We start from the raw sequence: 17819 nt of genomic DNA, 5'->3' as shown, positions 1-17819 counted from the left end.
GGTTTTTCTCAAAGGTCTAGAATGTTCATGGTACATTTTTTCTTTCATTTATCCTATTTTAAAAAGAACATGTCTATTTGTCTTTTCTCTATAGGGCTGGGGTGGGGTTACTTTTTGCTCTAATTTTTAAACAATTTTTTTATAAGCATGCAACATTCCCATTTATGGGGTACAAAGGATCTCAGACATGTATATACTAGTAAAGATCAGAGAAGAGCGTGTCCTTCATCTTTAACACCTGTCTTTTTTGTTAGTATGGAAACATTCAAAATCCTGCATTTTGGTGGTTTAACATATGCAATGTTTTATTTTAGGTAATAGTAACTCTACTGTGCATTCATGTTATGGTAGATAGCAGGAATAAGTTCTTTCTTCTTTTTAAAATTCAAGAGTGTATCCATTGTTTTACTCTTCATTTTTCCCATTTCTTATCTCACTGCTTATGGTTGATTTATCTCTTTCACCAATACAATCAAGTGCAGTTTTTTGACTTTTTTTCATTATTTTTTGTTCTAATGAGTTATACATGACCTCAGAATACACTTGGATACCTCATACATATATGGAGAATAATTTCTCATTCTTCTGGTTGTATATGATGTAGATAGAATTCCACTGTCATGTAGTCATATGTGCATAGGGTAAAAAAGCCTGATTCGCTCTACTATCCTGTCCCTGAAACCCCCACGTGGCCATGTGGATTAGCTCCAATTCTCTTTCTGACATCCATTGCACTTTTTGACCTTGGCCAAGTTAATTAGTCTCAACAAACTTAAGCATATCACTTGGGAAAATATAGTGATGATATTATCTCCCATAGGAGAGTCACGCAGATGAAATGAGATATGTAGAAAGCTAAGCATGATGTCTTACATATATGATGAAATTAAGAGGCTTGGGTGTTACCACTTTCTCACCGATTAAAACTGATTTTGGTAGTGGAAGAAAAATAGTCATGTTGAAATACGACATCTACTTCCTATATTTCTCTGAATCTTTGAAGTGGGCAGAATCATCAACCTTCTCCACCAAGTGGACAAGAGAAGCACCAGTGTGTGTCATTCATGAGATGAGGTACGTGAAGTCTGCACAACCAATCTGTTGTCTCCCTTTCCACCAGAGTAGCTGAGGAGTCTCTGTGCTCCTGGGAAGAGATCCAGGAGACGAAGTTCCCACTGGGCCGGGTATTTGAGTGAACGTGTGGAGAGGGACCAACATTGTCCTAGACACCCTGTGATGTGTATCTGGTAGCAAAGTAAGAAATAAATCCTTGTCATGTTCCATCATTAGTATTTGGTGTTTATTTGTTCCCACATGTGACAGAATATATTTTATATGCAATATATAATAACCCATATGTCTTTTCAAAAATTAGACAAATTTTTGGAACTAGTCCCCTTATCATTCACTCATTGGATTTTTAGATTTTTTGATATTTTTGTTCTAATTAGTTATACATGGCAGTGGAATACACTTTGCCACATCATACATATATGGAGCATAATTTTTCATTCTTCTGGTTGTGCATGATGTAGAATCACATGGGTCATGTGGTCATACATGTACATAGGGTAATAAAGCCTGATTCGTTCTCTATCCTTTCTTCCCCCAAATGCCTTCCCCTCCATTCTCTCCCATCTACCAAATCTGAAGCAACTCAGTTCTTTCCTAGACATCCCCCATCTATTGTTAATTAGCATCTGCATATCAGAGAAAACATTCAGTCTTTGGTTTTTGGGGATTGGCTTATTTCACCTAGCATGATATTCTACATTGATTGGCTTATGACATCATTTCATTCTTCCTTAAGGCTGAGTAATATTCCATTGTATATATACCACATTTTATTTATCCATCCATGTGCTGAAGGACCCCAGGTTGGTTCCATAGTTTAGCAATCATGAATTGAGCTGCTATAAACATTGATGTGGTTGATTTTAAGTGCTTTGGGTATAAACCAAGGAGTGGGATAACTGGGTCAAATGGTGGTTCCATTCCAAGTTTTCTGAGGAATCTCCATACTGTTTTCCATAATGGTTGCACCAATTTGTAGTCACACCAGCAATGGATGAGTGTACCTTTCCCCCCACAACCTGGCTAACATTTATTGTTGCTTGTATTTTTGATAATTCTGACTGGAATGGGATAAAATCTTAATTTTGATTTGCATTTTTCTTATTACTAGAGATGTTGAACATTTTTTATACATTTGTTGATTGATTATATTTCTTTTTCTAAGAAGTATTAGTTCAGTTCCATAGCCCATTTATTGATTGGGTTATTTGCTCTTTTTTTTTATTGTAAACAAATGGGATACATGGTGTTTCTCTATTTGTACATGGCGTAAAGGCATACCATTTGTGTAATCATAAATTTACATAGGGTAATGTTGTTTGATTCATTCTGTTATTTTTTTCCCTTCCCCCCCACCCCTCCCACCCCTCTTTTCCCTCTATGCAGTCCTTCCTTCCTCCATTCTTGCCCCCCTCCCTAGCCCTAAATCTAACCCTAACACTAAACCCTCCCACCCCCCATTATGTGTCATCATCCACTTATTAGCGAGATCATTCGTCCATTGGTTTTTTGAGATTGGCTTATCTCACTTAGCATGATATTCTCCAGTTTCATCCATTTGCCTGCAAATGCCTTAATTTTATCATTCTTTATGGCTGAATAATATTCCATTGTATACATATACCACTTTTTCTTTATCCATTCATCAATTGAAGGACATCTAGGTTGGTTCCACAATCTGGCTATTGTGAACTGAGCAGCTATGAACATTGATGTGGCTGTATCTCTGTAATATGCTGATTTTAAGTCCTTTGGTATAGGCCAAGAAGTGGGATAGCTGGGTCAAATGGTGGTTCCATTCCAAGTATTCTAAGGAGTCTCCACACTGCTTTCCAGAGTGGCTGCACTAATTTGCAGCCCCACCAGCAATGTATGAGTGTACCTTTCTCCCCACATCCTCGCCAACACCTGTTGTTGCTTGTATTCTTGATAATCGCCATTCTAATTGGGGTGAGATGGAATCTTAGGGTGGTTTTGATTTGCATTTCTCTTATTACTAGAGATGTTGAACATTTTTCCATATGTTTGTTGATTGCTTGTATATCTTCTTCTGTGAAGTGTCTATTCATTTCCTTAGCCCATTTGTCAATTGGATTATTTGCATTCTTGGTGTAGAGTTTTTTGAGTTCTTTATAGATTCTGGAAATTAGCACTCTATCTGAAGTATGATTGGCAAAGATTTTCTCCCACTCTGTAGGCTCTTTCTTCGCATTGCTGATAGTTTCCTTTGCTGAGAGAAAGCTTTTTAGTTTGAATCTATCCCAGTTATTAATTCTTGCTTTTATTTCTTGTGCTATGGGAGTCCTGTTGAGGAAGTCTGGTCCTAAGCCGACATGTTGAAGCTCTGGACCTACTTTTTCTTCTATAAGATGCAAGGTCTCTGGTCTGATTCCGAGATCCTTAATCCATTTTGAGTTTAGTTTCGTGCATGGTGAGAGATATGGGTTTAGTTTCATTCTGTTGCATATCGATTTCCAATTTTCCCAGCACCATTTGTTGAAGATGCTATCTTTTCTCCATTGCATATTTTTGGCCCCTTTGTCTAGTATGAGGAAATTATACTTATTTGGGTTTGTGTCTGTGTCCTCTATTCTGTACCATTGATCCACCTTTCTATTTTGGTACCAATACCATGCCGCTTTTGTTACTATTGCTTTGTAGTAGAGTTGAAGATCTGGTATTGCGATACCCCCTGCTTCACTCTTACTGCCAAGGATTGCTTTAGCTATTCTAGGTTTTTTATTCTTCCAGATGAATTTCATAATTGCTTGCTCTATTTCTGTAAGGTACATCATTGGGATTTTAATTGGAATTGCATTGAATCTGTATAGCACTTTTGGTAGTATGGCCATTTTGACAATATTAATTCTTCCTATCCAGGAACATGGGAGATCTTTCCATCTTCTAAGGTTTTCTTTAATTTCTTTCTTTAGTGTTCTGTAGTTCTCATTGTAGAGGTCTTTCACCTCTTTTGTGAGATTGATTCCCAAGTATTTTATTTTTTTCGAAGCTATTGTGAATGGGGTAGTTTTCCTGATTTCTCTTTCTGAAGATTCATCACTTATGTATAAAAATGCCTTAGATTTATATGCATTGATCTTATATCCTGCTACTTTACTGAATTCACTAATGAGATCTAAAAGTTTTCTGATGGAATTTCCTGGTTCCTCTAAGTATACAATCATATCATCAGCAAATAGGGATAGTTTGAGTTCTTCTTTTCCTATTCGTATCCCTTTAATTTCTTTGGTCTGTCTAATTGCTCTGGCTAGAGTTTCAAGGACGATATTGAATAGAAGTGGTGAAAGAGGGCATCCCTGCCTTGTTCCAGTTTTTAGAGGGAATGCTTTCAGTTTTTCACCATTTAGAATGATATTAGCTATGGGCTTAGCGTAGATGGCCTTTACAATGTTAAGGAATGTTCCCACTATCCCTATTTTTTCTAGTGTTTTCAGCATGAAGGGGTGCTGTATTTTATCAAATGCTTTTTCTGCATCTATCGAAATAATCATGTGATTCTTGACTTTAAGTCTATTGATATGGTGAATGACATTTATTGATTTCCTGATGTTGAACCAACCTTGCATCCCTGGGATGAAAACCACTTGATCATGGTGCACTATCTTTTAAATATGTTTTTGTATGCGATTTGCTAAAATTTTGTTGAGAATTTTTGTGTCGATGTTCATTAAGAATATTGGTCTGAAATTTTCTTTCCTCGATGTGTCTCTGTCTGGTTTAGGTATCAGGGTAATATTGGCTTCATAGAATGAGTTTGGGAGGGTTCCCTCCTCTTCTATTTTATGGAATACTTTGAGAAGTATTGGAATGAGCTCTTCTTTAAAGGTTTTGTAGAACTCGGCTGAGAACCCATCTGGTCCTGGAACTTTTCTTTGTTGGTAGGCTATTGATGACTTCTTCTATTTCATTACTTGAAATTGGTCTATTTAAATTGTGTATGTCCTCCTGGTTCAGTTTAGGCAATTCATATGTCTCTAGAAACCTGTTGATGTCTTCGAAATTTTCTATTTTGTTGGAGTATAGATTTTCAAAATAGCTTCTAATTATGTTTTGTATTTCAGTCGTGTCTGTTGTGATATTTCCTTGTTCATTCCGAATTTTAGTGATTTGGGTTTTCTCTCGTCTTCTCTTTGTTAGTGTGGCTAAAGGTTTATCAATTTTGTTTATTTTTTCAAAGAACCAACTATTTATTTTGTCAATTTTTTGTATTGTTTCTTTCGTTTCAATTTCGTTGATTTCAGCTCTGAGTTTAACTATTTCCTGTCTTTTACTACTTTTGGTGTTGGTCTGTTCTTCTTTTTCTAGGGCTTTGAGCTGTAGTGTTAGGTCATTTATTTTTTGAGTTTTACTTCTTTTATTAAATGCGCTCCATGAAATAAATCTTCCTCTAAGTACTGCTTTCATAGTGTCCCAGAGATTTTGATATGATGTTTCTTTGTTCTCGTTTACCTCTAAGAATTTTTTAATTTCCTTCCTAATATCTTCTGTTATCCATTCATCATATAATAGCATATTGTTTCATCTCCAGGTGTTGGAGTAGTTTCTGTTTTTTACTCTTTCATTAATTTGTAACTTCAATCCATTATGATCTGATAGAATACAAGGTAGTGTCTCTATCTTCTTGTATTTGCTGACATTAGCTTTGTGGCATAATATATGGTCTATTTTAGAGAAGGATCCATGTGCTGCTGAGAAGAAAGTGTATTCGCTCTTGGTTGGATGGTATATTCTATAAATGTCTGTTAAGTCTAAATTATTGATTGTGTTATTGAGATCTATGGTTTCTTTGTTCAATTTTTGTTTGGAAGATCTGTCCAGTGGTGAGAGAGGCGTGTTAAAATCACCTAGTATTATTGTGTTATGGTCTATTTGGTTTCTAAAATTGAGAAGGATTTGTTTAACATACATGGATGAGCCACTGTTTGGGGCATAGATGTTTATGATTGTTATATCTTGCTGATTTATGCTTCCCTTAAGCAGTAGGAAATGTCCTTCTTTATCCCTTCTGATTAACTTTGGCTTGAAGTCCACATTATCTGAAATGAGGATGGATACTCCAGCTTTTTTGCTGAGTCCATGTGCATGGTATGTTGTTCCCCATCCTTTCACCTTAAGTCTATGGGTATCTCTTTCTATGAGGTGAGTCTCTTGCAGGCAACATATTGTTGGATCTTTCTTTTTAATCCAATCTGCCAGTCTATGTCTTTTGATTGATGAATTCAGGCCATTAACATTCAGGGTTATTATTGATATATGATTTGTATTCCCGGTCATTTGGTTCATATTTAAAATTTTATTTATTTATTTATTCTTTCTTGACACATCTTGGTTCCTCCTTTATTTGGCAGTTCCTTTAGGGTAATTCCTCCCTTTGCTGTTATGCTTCTTTGTTTTTTATCTCTTCCTCATGAAATATTTTGCTGAAAATGTTCTGTAATTTTGGCTTTCTTTTTGTAAATTCTTTTAGCTTTTGTTTATCATGGAATGATTTTATTTCATCGTCAAATTTGAAGGTAAGTTTTGCTGGGTATAAGATTCTTGGTTGGCATCCATTTTCTTTCAGAGCTTGAAAAATGTTGTTCCATGCCCTTCTAGCTTTTAGGGTCTGGATTGAAAAATCTGCTGATATCCATATTGGTTTCCCCTGAATGTAATTTGGTTCTTTTCTCTCACAGCCTTTAAAATTCTGTCTTTATTTTGTATGTTAGGTATTTTCATTATAATGTGCCTTGGTGTGGGTCTGTTGTAATTTTGTGTATTTGGAGTCCTGTAAGCCTCTTGGACTTGATTTTCCATTTCATTCTTCAGATTGGGAAATTTTCTGATATTATTTCATTGAATAGATTATTCATTCCTTTGGTTTGTTTCTCTAAGCCTTCCTTAATCCCAATAATTCTCAAATTTGGCCTTTTCATGATATCCCATAGTTCTTGCAGATTCTGTTCATGATTTCTTACCATCTTCTCTGTTTGTTCAACTTTGCTTTCGAGGTTAAATATTTTGTCTTCAATATCTGAAGTTCTGTCTTCCAGCTGTTCTATCCTATTGGTTATGCTTTCTATGGAGTTCTTAATTTGGTTTATTGTTTCCTTCATTTCAAGGATTTCTGTTTGGTTTTTTTTCAATATCTCTAACTCTGTATTGAAATGATCTTTTGCTTCCTGAATTTGCTCTGTTAACTGTCTATTGGTGCGATCATTCAATGCCTGCATTTGCTCTTTCATCTCATCGTTTGCTTCCCTAATCATTTTAATTATGTACATTCTGAACTCCCTTTCTGTCATTTCTTCTCCCATGCTGTCATTGGATTTTATTGATGTAACATCTAGATTTGTTTGGGGCATTTTCTTCCCTTGTTTTCTCATATTGTTCAGGAATCAGTGGGTCATTAAGATATTGCAGATTTCCTCTATTGACTTATAATGTCCCTGAAGATTGCTGGTATATCCCCTCTTATCCTTCAGTAGCCTGCAGTCTTGGAGGAAGTTGATCATGCGGTGCTGCACGAAGAAGCTGCCTCTCTAGGGGTGGTGACCCTCAGGTGGCGTATATTCCCTGCTAGTGGGCAGAGGTGCCTCTACTTGTTGACCAATGGTCATCCAACAGGCAACTAGGCTGCGGGCTGAGGCAAGTCCTTTTGTGCCTGTGTCTCTGGTTTTACCGTCCCTGTGGGAAAACCTCCCCCGGCAGGGAAGACTCACTCGGTGGGGACGTCTCGCTGGTCAGTTCCCCTCCTAGAGGTTCCCCTCAATCTACAACTACCGCCTGGGCTGGGCTGTCTTCCTCTGCAACGTTCCCAGGGGCCCGGACCTACCTCCTGGGCCTGGGAGCTTCACCCTTCGCAGGCGAGTCTCCTTAGGCTGCCTCTCCCAGGGAATCTGCCCGCAGTCCTGGAAACTTCGCTCCGCTCCTAGGCATGTCTAGGTGTGGCTCTTCCAGCAAGAAACCACCCAGCTCCTGGGACCCTGCTCTGCACCTAATCGCCTGGTTATGCAGCCCCTCCTCTGAGCCGCCACCTGGAGCCCCGTACAATAGCTCCGATACCCAGAGACCTGGCATACACCTCCTCCCCCGGACAGCAGCCGGGTTTCCGACGCAGTCACTAGGCGCCCAAGCAATTCACTTTGCGTCTCCTCCTCCCGCCAACTGCCCGTAGCCCTAGGCAGTCACTCCAAGTCCAAGTGATCTGCCCTGTTCCTCCTCCTCCTCCTCCTCCTCGGGGTAGCCCTCCAGGTGTTCAGGAGCGGTGGCTCTGAGACCAAGTGACCCACCACGCTCCTCCTCCTGGCAGGCCACCAGTGTTCAGGAGCAGTCGCTTTTAGTCCAATCAACTCACCACTCGCCTCCTCCTCTGGCAACCGCCTGTGGCTCAGATGCAGTCACTCCTAGACCAAGCGACCCGCCGTGCTCCTCCTCTTCCTCCCGGCAGCCCCCCGGTGTTCAGAAGCGGTTGTTCTGGGTCTAAACAGCTTGCCACGCAGCCACCCGGAGCCCCAGTGGTTGCTCCGAGTCCAAGTGCTGTGCTGATCAGCCACCTCTACGATGCTCCCAGTTGTCCGAGTTCACTGCTCCAGCGGGGGGAGGGGCGTCTCGCCGGGCAACTCTACTTCACAAAGTTCCCTGCGTTCCGGAGCTACCGCCCCATCCGGAACGCCTCCCCAACGGGAGAGATTCACCCGGCGGCTTTGAGTTGGTCCCAAGTCTCTCACTATCTCCTCTTTTGAATCTTGCGTCCTGGAGCAACGTGAAATGCAGCCGCCCCCTAGTCCACCATCTTGAAACCCTAGGGTTATTTGCTCTTTTGGTGTAAAGTTGTTTGAGTTCTTTATATATCTTGGAGATTAATACTCTATCTGAGGTGCATGTGGTAAAGATTTTCTCCCATTCTGTAGGCTCTCTCTTCATGTTATTGATTGTTTCTTTTGCTTTTTAGTTTGAATCCATCCCATTTATTGATTCTTTTATTTTTTAATTTTTATTTATTTATTTTTTTGTGCTGCTGGGGATTGAACCCAGGGTCTTGTGCTTTTGAGGATACCACTGTACCAACTGAGCTGTATCCCCATTTATTTATTCTTGATTTTCCTTTTTGCACTTTAGTAGTCTTGTTAAGGAATCAGATCCTAGGCCAACATGGTGAAGATTTGGGCCTACTTTTCTTCTATTAGTCATGGGTCTCTGTTCTAGTGCCAAGACTTTGGATGCATTTGAGTTGAATTTCTTACATGGTGAGAGGTAGGGGTTTACTTTCATTTGGTTACATATGAATTTCCAATTTTCCCAGCACCATTTTTTGAATAGGTTATCTTTTCCTCAGTGAATGTTTTTTGGCACCTTTGTATATCTAGTATGAGATAACTATGTGCATTTGTCTCTGTGTCTTCTATTCTGTAGCATTGTTCTTCATTTCTATTTTTGTGCCAATACCATACTGTTTTTGTTACAATGGCTCTATTGTGATACCTCCTGTTTCATTCTTCTTGTTAAGGATTGATTTGGCTACTCTGGGTCTCTTATTTTTCCAAATGAATTTCATGATTGATTTTCTAGTTCTATGAAGAATGTCATTGGAATTTTCATAGGAATTACATTAAATCAGTATGCTTTTGGTAGTATGGCCATTTTGACAATATTAATTCTGTCTATCCAGGAGCATGGGAGGTCTTTCCAACTTCTAAGGTCTTTTTCAGTTTTTAATTTAATGTTCTGTAGTTTTCATTGTAGAGATCTTCACCTCTTTTGTTAGATTGATTCCAAAGTATTTATTTTTTTGAAGCTACTGTGAATGGTGTAATTTTGCTAATTTCTCTTTCAGTAGATTCATCACTGATGTATAGGAATATGTTCGATTTATTGGTGTTAATTTTCTATCCTGCTATTTTGCTGAATTCATTTATTAGTTCTAGAATGTTTCTGGTGGAATTTTTTTGACCTTCCAAATACAAAATCATGTCATCAGCAAATAGCGATAGTTTGAGTTCTTCTTTTCCTGTTCATATCCCTTTAATTTCTTTCTCCTGTCTAATTGTCACGGCTATTGTTTCAAGGATGATGCTGAATAGAAGTGGTGAAAGAGAAAATCCTTGTCTTGTTCCAGTTTATAGTGGGAATGCTTTCAACTTTACTCTATTTAGAATGATGTTAGACCTGGCTTTAGCATAGATAGCTTTTACAATGTTGATATATATTCCTACTATCCATAGTTTTTGTAGTGTTTTGAACATGAAGGGGTGTTGTATTTTGTCAAATGCTTTTCCTGCATCTATCAAGATGATCATATAATTGTTTTTAAATCTACTGATGTGAATTATGTTTATTGATTTTCATATGTTGAATCAACCTTGCATCCCTGGGATGAACCTCACTCAATTGTGGTGACTTATCTTTTTAATATGTTTTTAATATTTTATTTTTTTATTTTTTAAATATGTTTATATGTTTAATATGTTTATATGACTTATTTTTTAATATGTTTCTGTATGCAATTTGCCAGAATTTTATTGAGAATTTTTTCCTGTAGTTTCATCAGGGGTATTGGACTGAAGTTTTCTTTCCTTGATGTGTCTTTGTCTGGTTTTAGTATCAGGGTGATATTAGCCTCACAAAATGAGTTTGGGAGGATTCTCTCCTTTTCTATTTCATGAATTACTTTGAAGAGTATTGGTGTTAACTCTTCTTTGAAGGTCTTAGAGAGCTTAGCTGATAATCCATCTGGTCTTGTGCTTTTCTTGATTGGTATGTTTTGCTGGTGTCTTCTGTTTCATTGCTTGAAATTTATCTGTTGAAATTGTGCATATTCTCTTGATTCAGTTTGGGTAGGTAATATGTCACTAGAAATTTGTCAAAGTCTTCAGGATTTTCTATTTTATTGGAGTATAAATTTTCAAAATAGTTTCAATTATCTTTTGTATTTTAGTAGTGTCCATTTGGTATTTCCTTTTTCATCACATATTTTCATAATTTGAGTTTTCCTCCTTTCTCTTCATTAGAATGGCTAGCGGTTTATCAATTCTGTTTATTTTTCTCAATGAACGGACTTTTTGTTTTGTCAAGTTTTGAATTATTTCTTTTGTTTCAATCTCATTGATTTCAGCTCTGATTTTAATTATTTCCTGTCTTTTGCTTTTGGTGTTGATTTGTTCTTCTTTTTCCAGAACTTTGAGATGTAATTTTAAGTCATTTATTTGTTGACTTTTTATTTTTTTAAAGAAGGAACTCAGTGCAATGAACTTTCCTCAGTGTTGCTTTCATAGTATTCCAGAGATATTGATATGTTACATCATTATTCTCATTTACCTCTAAGTATTTTTTTAATGTCATTCTTGATTTCTTCTGCTATCCATTTGTCATTCAACAGTGTATTATTTAGTGTCCAGGTGTTAGAGTAGCTTCTGTTTTTAAATTCATCATTGATTTCTAATTCCATTCCTTTATGATCTGATAGAGGTATTATCTCCATTTTTTAGTATTTACAAAGAGTTGCTTTGTAGCATAGGATATGGTCATTTTAGAGAAGGATCTGTGTGCTGCTGAGAAGAAAGTTTGTTTATTCATTGATGGATGAAATATTCTGTATATGTGTGTTATCTCAATTATTGATTGCATTATTTGGTTCTATAGCTTCTTTATTTAGTTTTCATTAGGAAGATCTGTCAAGTAGTGAGACAGGTGTGTTAAATCCACCAAGTATTATTATTTTGCAGTCTATTTGAGTCTTGAAATTGAGAAGGGTTTGTTTGATGTACATGGATGCTCCATTATTTGGGGCATATTTATTTACAATTTTTATGTCTTGTTGATGTCTCTTAAGCAGAATGAAATGTCCTTCTTTATCTCTTCTGATTAACTTTGGCTTGGAGTCCACTTTATCTGATATGAGGATGGAAAACCCTGCTTGTTTATATGATTCATATGAGTGATGTGTCTTTTCCCCTCCTTTCACCTCCAGTCTGTGAATATCTTTTCCTTGAAAGTGAGTCTCTTGAAGACAGCATATTGATGGGTCTTTCTGTAAATCCAATCTGCCAGTCTATGTCTATTGATTGATGAATTTAGGCCCTTCACATTCAAGGTTATTATTGAGGTATGATTTGTGTTCCTGGTCTTTTTGGTTTATTTCTGGTTTTTAATTTGAGTTAGTTTCTCCATTGTTTAACTATTCCTTTAGTGTAGTTCCTTACTTTGCTGGGTTTCACTTTTTTTTCATTTCATCCTCTTGGAATATTTTTTTGAAAGTTCTGTTATGCAGGCATTCTAGTTGTGAATTATTTTAATTTTTGTTTATCATGGAAGGTTTTTATTTCATTTCTAAATTTGGAGCTTTATTTTGCTGGATATAAAGTTGTCAGTTGGCATCCATTTTCTTTCAGAGCTTGAAATATTTTATTCCAGGACCTCCTGGTGTTGAGGGTCTGGGTTGAGAAGTTAGCTGAGATCTGAATTAGTTTTCCCCTATTTATAATGTGATTTTTTTCTCTCACAGTCTTTAAGATTTTTATCTTTATTCCATATATTTGTCATTCTTATTATAATGTGTTTTGGTGTGGGTCTGCTGTAATTTTGTAAATTTGGGGTCCTGTAGGTCTCTTGTAGTTGATTTTACATTTCATTCTTTAAATCTGGGAAACTTTTTGATATCATGTCATTGAAAAGATTGTGCTTTCCTCAATCCCAATAATTCTTAAATTTGGTCTTTTAATGTTATCCCATAATTCTTGGAAGTTCTGTTCATGGTTTGTTACCATCTTCTGTGTATGGTTGACTTAATTTTCAAGATTATATAGTTTGTCTTTATTGCCTGAGATTCTGTCTTCTATGTGGTCTATACTGTGTTGGTCATGCTTTCTATTGAATTTTAAATTTGTTTATTCATTCTTTCATTCATGAATTTTAAATTTGTTTATTAATTCTTTCAAGGTGTTCTACATTTTTTTTTCAGGATCTCTGCCTCTTGATTGAAGTGATCTTTCACTTCCTGTATTTTTTGTCTGATTTCACTCCTTATACTATCCTTTACTTTGCAGATCAGCTTAACCAGGTACATTCTGAACTCCTTCTCTGACATTTCTTCTACTGTGTGGTCAATGGATTCTCTTCTTGGAGCATCTTATTCTGTTTGGGGTGCATTGCTTCCTTGTTTTTTCATGTTGTTTGTGTGTTTTCCCATCTAGTAGTATAAATCTGAGGCAGTACAGATTCTACCCTGTAGACTATAGTGTCTCTGAAGATTTCCAGCACCTCACCTTTAAGGGGGAGACCAATATTAACAGTACCCAATATAAACAACACACAGTCTTAAACCTAATGTCTCCTATTAATACATCTATAGTGTTGTCACAGTAAAGAGAAATGATGTGTTCAATTATTGTCTACCACATGATCAGTAAGACTGCTAAAAGGGCTTGGAATTTCAAATGGTGAATAAGGAGAGAACAGAAGGGATATAGGACACGATATTTATGAGGGAGGAGGAGAGAAGATAGAAGTAAAAATTTATAGGAATAGTGAAAGAGGAAATGACAGAGATTGGCTCTTAGCAGGAGAAATGAGAGAAAGAGAATTCAGGGAAATACATTAGTGAAAGGAAAAATATATTTCAAATAAAAAAGTAAAAGTATAGGAATCCATGACAAAATTGTAGATAGAATATTATTCACATATCTCAGTCTTTATAAACTGATGCATGAAAAAATCTTGGAGTCGAACATGGTTGATACTTTAGAGAGGAAAAATAATCCAGAGGAAAAATTGAGTAATTGTTTCCTTTTGCATTCAAAAGTTTCTCCACTTCCCTTCTTCGCTAATAGGTGGGAATGTCTGGAGTTTGATGTTAGCCCCAGCCTGGTGGGTGCCACATGAGCAGACTGGGTGAACTGATGGAAAGATGCTCTCAAACCCTCTTCTAAACTTCAGAACTGATATGGCCAGCCCATGTGTCCTCTCACACTTCAGGACTCACAGAACTGGGGACAGCTTGGCTCTTTCCTGTCTCTCCAACCTGCGTTCCACCCTGAGTAAATGGGCTAGTCACTGACTTTTCACGGGATTGCTAGGCCCAGACAAGCCCACACAGACCCAGTCATTATCTGATGGATACAGGATCAGATACCCCAGGTTCAGCCACAGTTACATTCTGAAGATCTCAATGTTGTTTCAATGTGCAGAGGGACCACCAGGGATGTGTTCACACAGAGGAGCAACCTTGCAAAGAAGTTATAAGATGGTGGCCACTGCACACCCATTAGGAAGACTTTAGGTGCAGCCACACCCATAGGCACCCTGACCCTGGACATCCAGGCCCTGGCAGACATCCCCAGACAGAGGTTGCTCTGCCCAGAGATGACTTGCCAACCAACCTGCAGGCACCCGGGTCCCCTAGGTACTGGCTGATATCCCAAGATGGAGGTAGCCAAACCTGCAGGCACTCTGGTAATTGACCTTTGTGTGGTGGTGGTGGGTCAGTGGTGGTGGTAGAAGTGGATTGGTGTCAGGCTGCATGTAGGTGGTGGTGGCTGTGTCTGCAGCAGCACTCTGAGGAAAGACCTTGGGGTGGTGGCAGCGACAGGGGCAGCCTCATTCATTGTTTTTTATATGACAACTTTGTTGTGATAATTAAGAGATCACAACATTCATCAATTTCAAATGCATAGAGTTGTGTGACAGTTGCACAATAATTTAAGTACATTTTCCTACATGGAAAAGAGACCCTGAACTTTTTAGCAGTGATTCCTGTTTCCTTCCATTTCTACCTAAGCCCGTGGAAACCACTCACCTGGATTCTGTTTCTATAAAGTACCTTAGAACAGACACTTTATATGAATAAAATCATATGACCTGTGGTCAGAGTCATTTTACACTGATTTTCTTCATTTAGAGTATTTTCACGCTTATCCACTTTATTGCATGTTTTGGGACTGTGTTCCCTTTTATTGGTGAATATTGCATTCTAAGGATTTATCATATTTCATTTATTCCTATCATCAGTGGATGAACTTTTTTCTATCACTGAATTGTTAAAATGATACCATTTTTGTATGATATTTATGTGAGCTTGTTTTCATTTCTTTGGGTACACGTTTCAATTTTGAACTGCTGAGTCAAATGGCAACTGATATTGTTTGCATTTGCACTTCAGATCCCAGTGCTGCTGGCAATGTAATCCCAAATGCTATGGTGTTGAGAAAATAGGACTTTAGGGGAGGCTTTTAGGTGGTAAGGGCTTTGCCCCAACTGAGAGATTAATGCTGCTAGAAAACAGACTTGCAAGAGCAGTTTGTCTCATGCTCTTTGCTATGTGAATACAGAGTTTGTCTATCCCAGATACATGTCCATTTAGCTCATTCCAAAGGAAGGTCAATGATTTATATTACCAAAAATTCTTCACAGATTTAGTATAATACCCACCAAAATGCTAATGAAATTCTTTACAGGCCTAAAAAGAAACTTAAAATTTATTTGGAAAAAAATGAACCTAGCATAGTCCATATAATTCCAAGCATTACAAACAATGTGGAATGCATCAATTACTAGATTTCAAATTATCCTTAGAGTTTTCACAACTAAATCAGCATGGTACTGGCATGAAACAAAAGCATAGACCAATGGGATTGAATACAATACCTAGAGACATACCCACATATGTGGTATAGTCACCTGATTCAGATAGTCACCTGATTCTTGAGAAAGATGCCAATTCTCCACATATGATTACATGAAATAGAAAGGGGAGGAATACTCCCAAGTTTATCCTATAAAACCAGTATCATCATTGTGTTTTCCAAACCCATATAAGGATATGTTAAGAAAATAGCACTATAGAACAATATCTCTGACACATAATTGCAAAAGCATGAATAAAATAGAAGTGATCCATAATAAAAATGAATTAAAACTTTTGTACACTATGACAAATTTTAATTCATCCTGGTGATGTGTAGTTGGTTCAACAAACGCAAGTCAATACGTGTGATCATTACATGAATACATTAAGGACAAATATCACACAATCATCTCAACAAATGTAGAGTAATCATTCAAAGAAATTCAGCACACTTTTATGTTAAAAATACTGAAGAAACTAGGGAGAAAAGAAACCCACCTGATATCATAAAGGATAGGTATAACAAACACAAAACCAACATTATATTCAACAGGGAAAAACTGAAAGTAATTCCTTTGGAATCAGCACCAAAGCTATGATTTCCATTTTCAACAGTCCTCTTTAACATAGTACTTGACGTTTTAGCCAAAGTAAGGAGGAAAGAGAAGAAAATTAAAGAGATACTAATAGAAAAAGAAGAATTGAAATGATTTCTGTTTACAGATGATACTATCCTACATTTAAAAGGCCAGAAAACTCTACCAGAAGATTTCTACAGGTGACAATATAGCAAAGTTGCAGAATGTAAAATCAACATACAAATATCAGTGTTTTTTTTTTTTAAACAGTAATGAACCTTGTGAGAAAGAAATAGGAAAACAATTAGTTTCACAATACTCCTAAAAATTAAAATGTCTACAAATATATCTAACCAAGGAGGCAAAACCTTATATAATGAAAATTCCATATCACTTAGGGAAAGAAATTGAAGGAGACATTTAAAAGAGGAAAGACTCATGTTTCTGGATGGGCAGAAGTTTTTTTTTGTTGTTGTTAAAATGAAAACAGATATACAGATTCAATACAAACCCATCAAAATACTAATGGCATTCTGCAAAGAAATAGAAAACACTGCTGAAATTCATATGGAAGTATACAAGGCCTAGAATAACAAAAGCAGTTTTCAGCACTAAGAGCAATCCTGGAAACATCAGGGGACCCAATCTCAGATTATGCTACAGAATTATAGGAACAAAAGTAGCATCATAACAAAATAGAATTATACATGTAGACCAAAACAATAGAAGACAAGTCCAAAGAGATATGTTCACCTGATGCTTCAGAAAGGCACTAAAACATGTTTAAGAAAAGGTACTCTTGTTAAAAAATTATGATGGAAAACTGGACATACATATGTAGAAGAATGAAGCTAGATCCCCATACTCACTTCCTTCAAGAGTAAATTTAAAGTAGATCAAAGGCTTAGGAATTAGAACATAAATTTGCAAATGTAGGAAGAAAATATAGGGTCAACACTTGACAAGATAGGTGTGTGCATTGGCTTCTTAATAAGACCCCTGAAGCTCAAGAAATAAAACAATAAGCAATGAATAGGATGGAATTAAATTGAAAAGTTTCTGCACTGAAACAGAAACAACAAAGAATATGAAGAGAGTGCCTACAGAATGGGAGAAAGCTGTCGCCCTCTCATCTCTCTGAGCCATGCTCATTCATGAAAGAGATACCAGATGAGGGGTGATGGGGGAATGAAGAAAAGACAAACAGATACACACAGAGAGAAGACGTTGGGGCCAGGTGGGTGGCCAACCTCTGATGGGGAATGACTGACCCAGAGCTAGCTTAGCATATTAATTTTATAGGTTTCATCAAAAAGTTATTTGTCAGAACGTTTCAGCAAAGCAGGCAATCTGAAGGACACAGGACTGGCAAGACATTAGGATTATCTTGTTATGTTCAGAATTCTCTGTTCCTGAGAGGTGTTGACTGAACTCAAGGCCTCAACTGATAACTCTGAGCCTTTACACAGAGTTTCTCAGGCTAGTGTCACCAAACTGGGACATCTTGATCTGCACCTTTATACAAGCAGTTTCCCACAGAATACAGT

This window comes from Sciurus carolinensis, chromosome 11, assembly GCF_902686445.1.
Source record: "Sciurus carolinensis chromosome 11, mSciCar1.2, whole genome shotgun sequence".
Classification (NCBI taxonomy): Eukaryota; Metazoa; Chordata; class Mammalia; order Rodentia; family Sciuridae; genus Sciurus; species Sciurus carolinensis.
Note: the sequence above shows the minus strand (reverse complement) of the source record.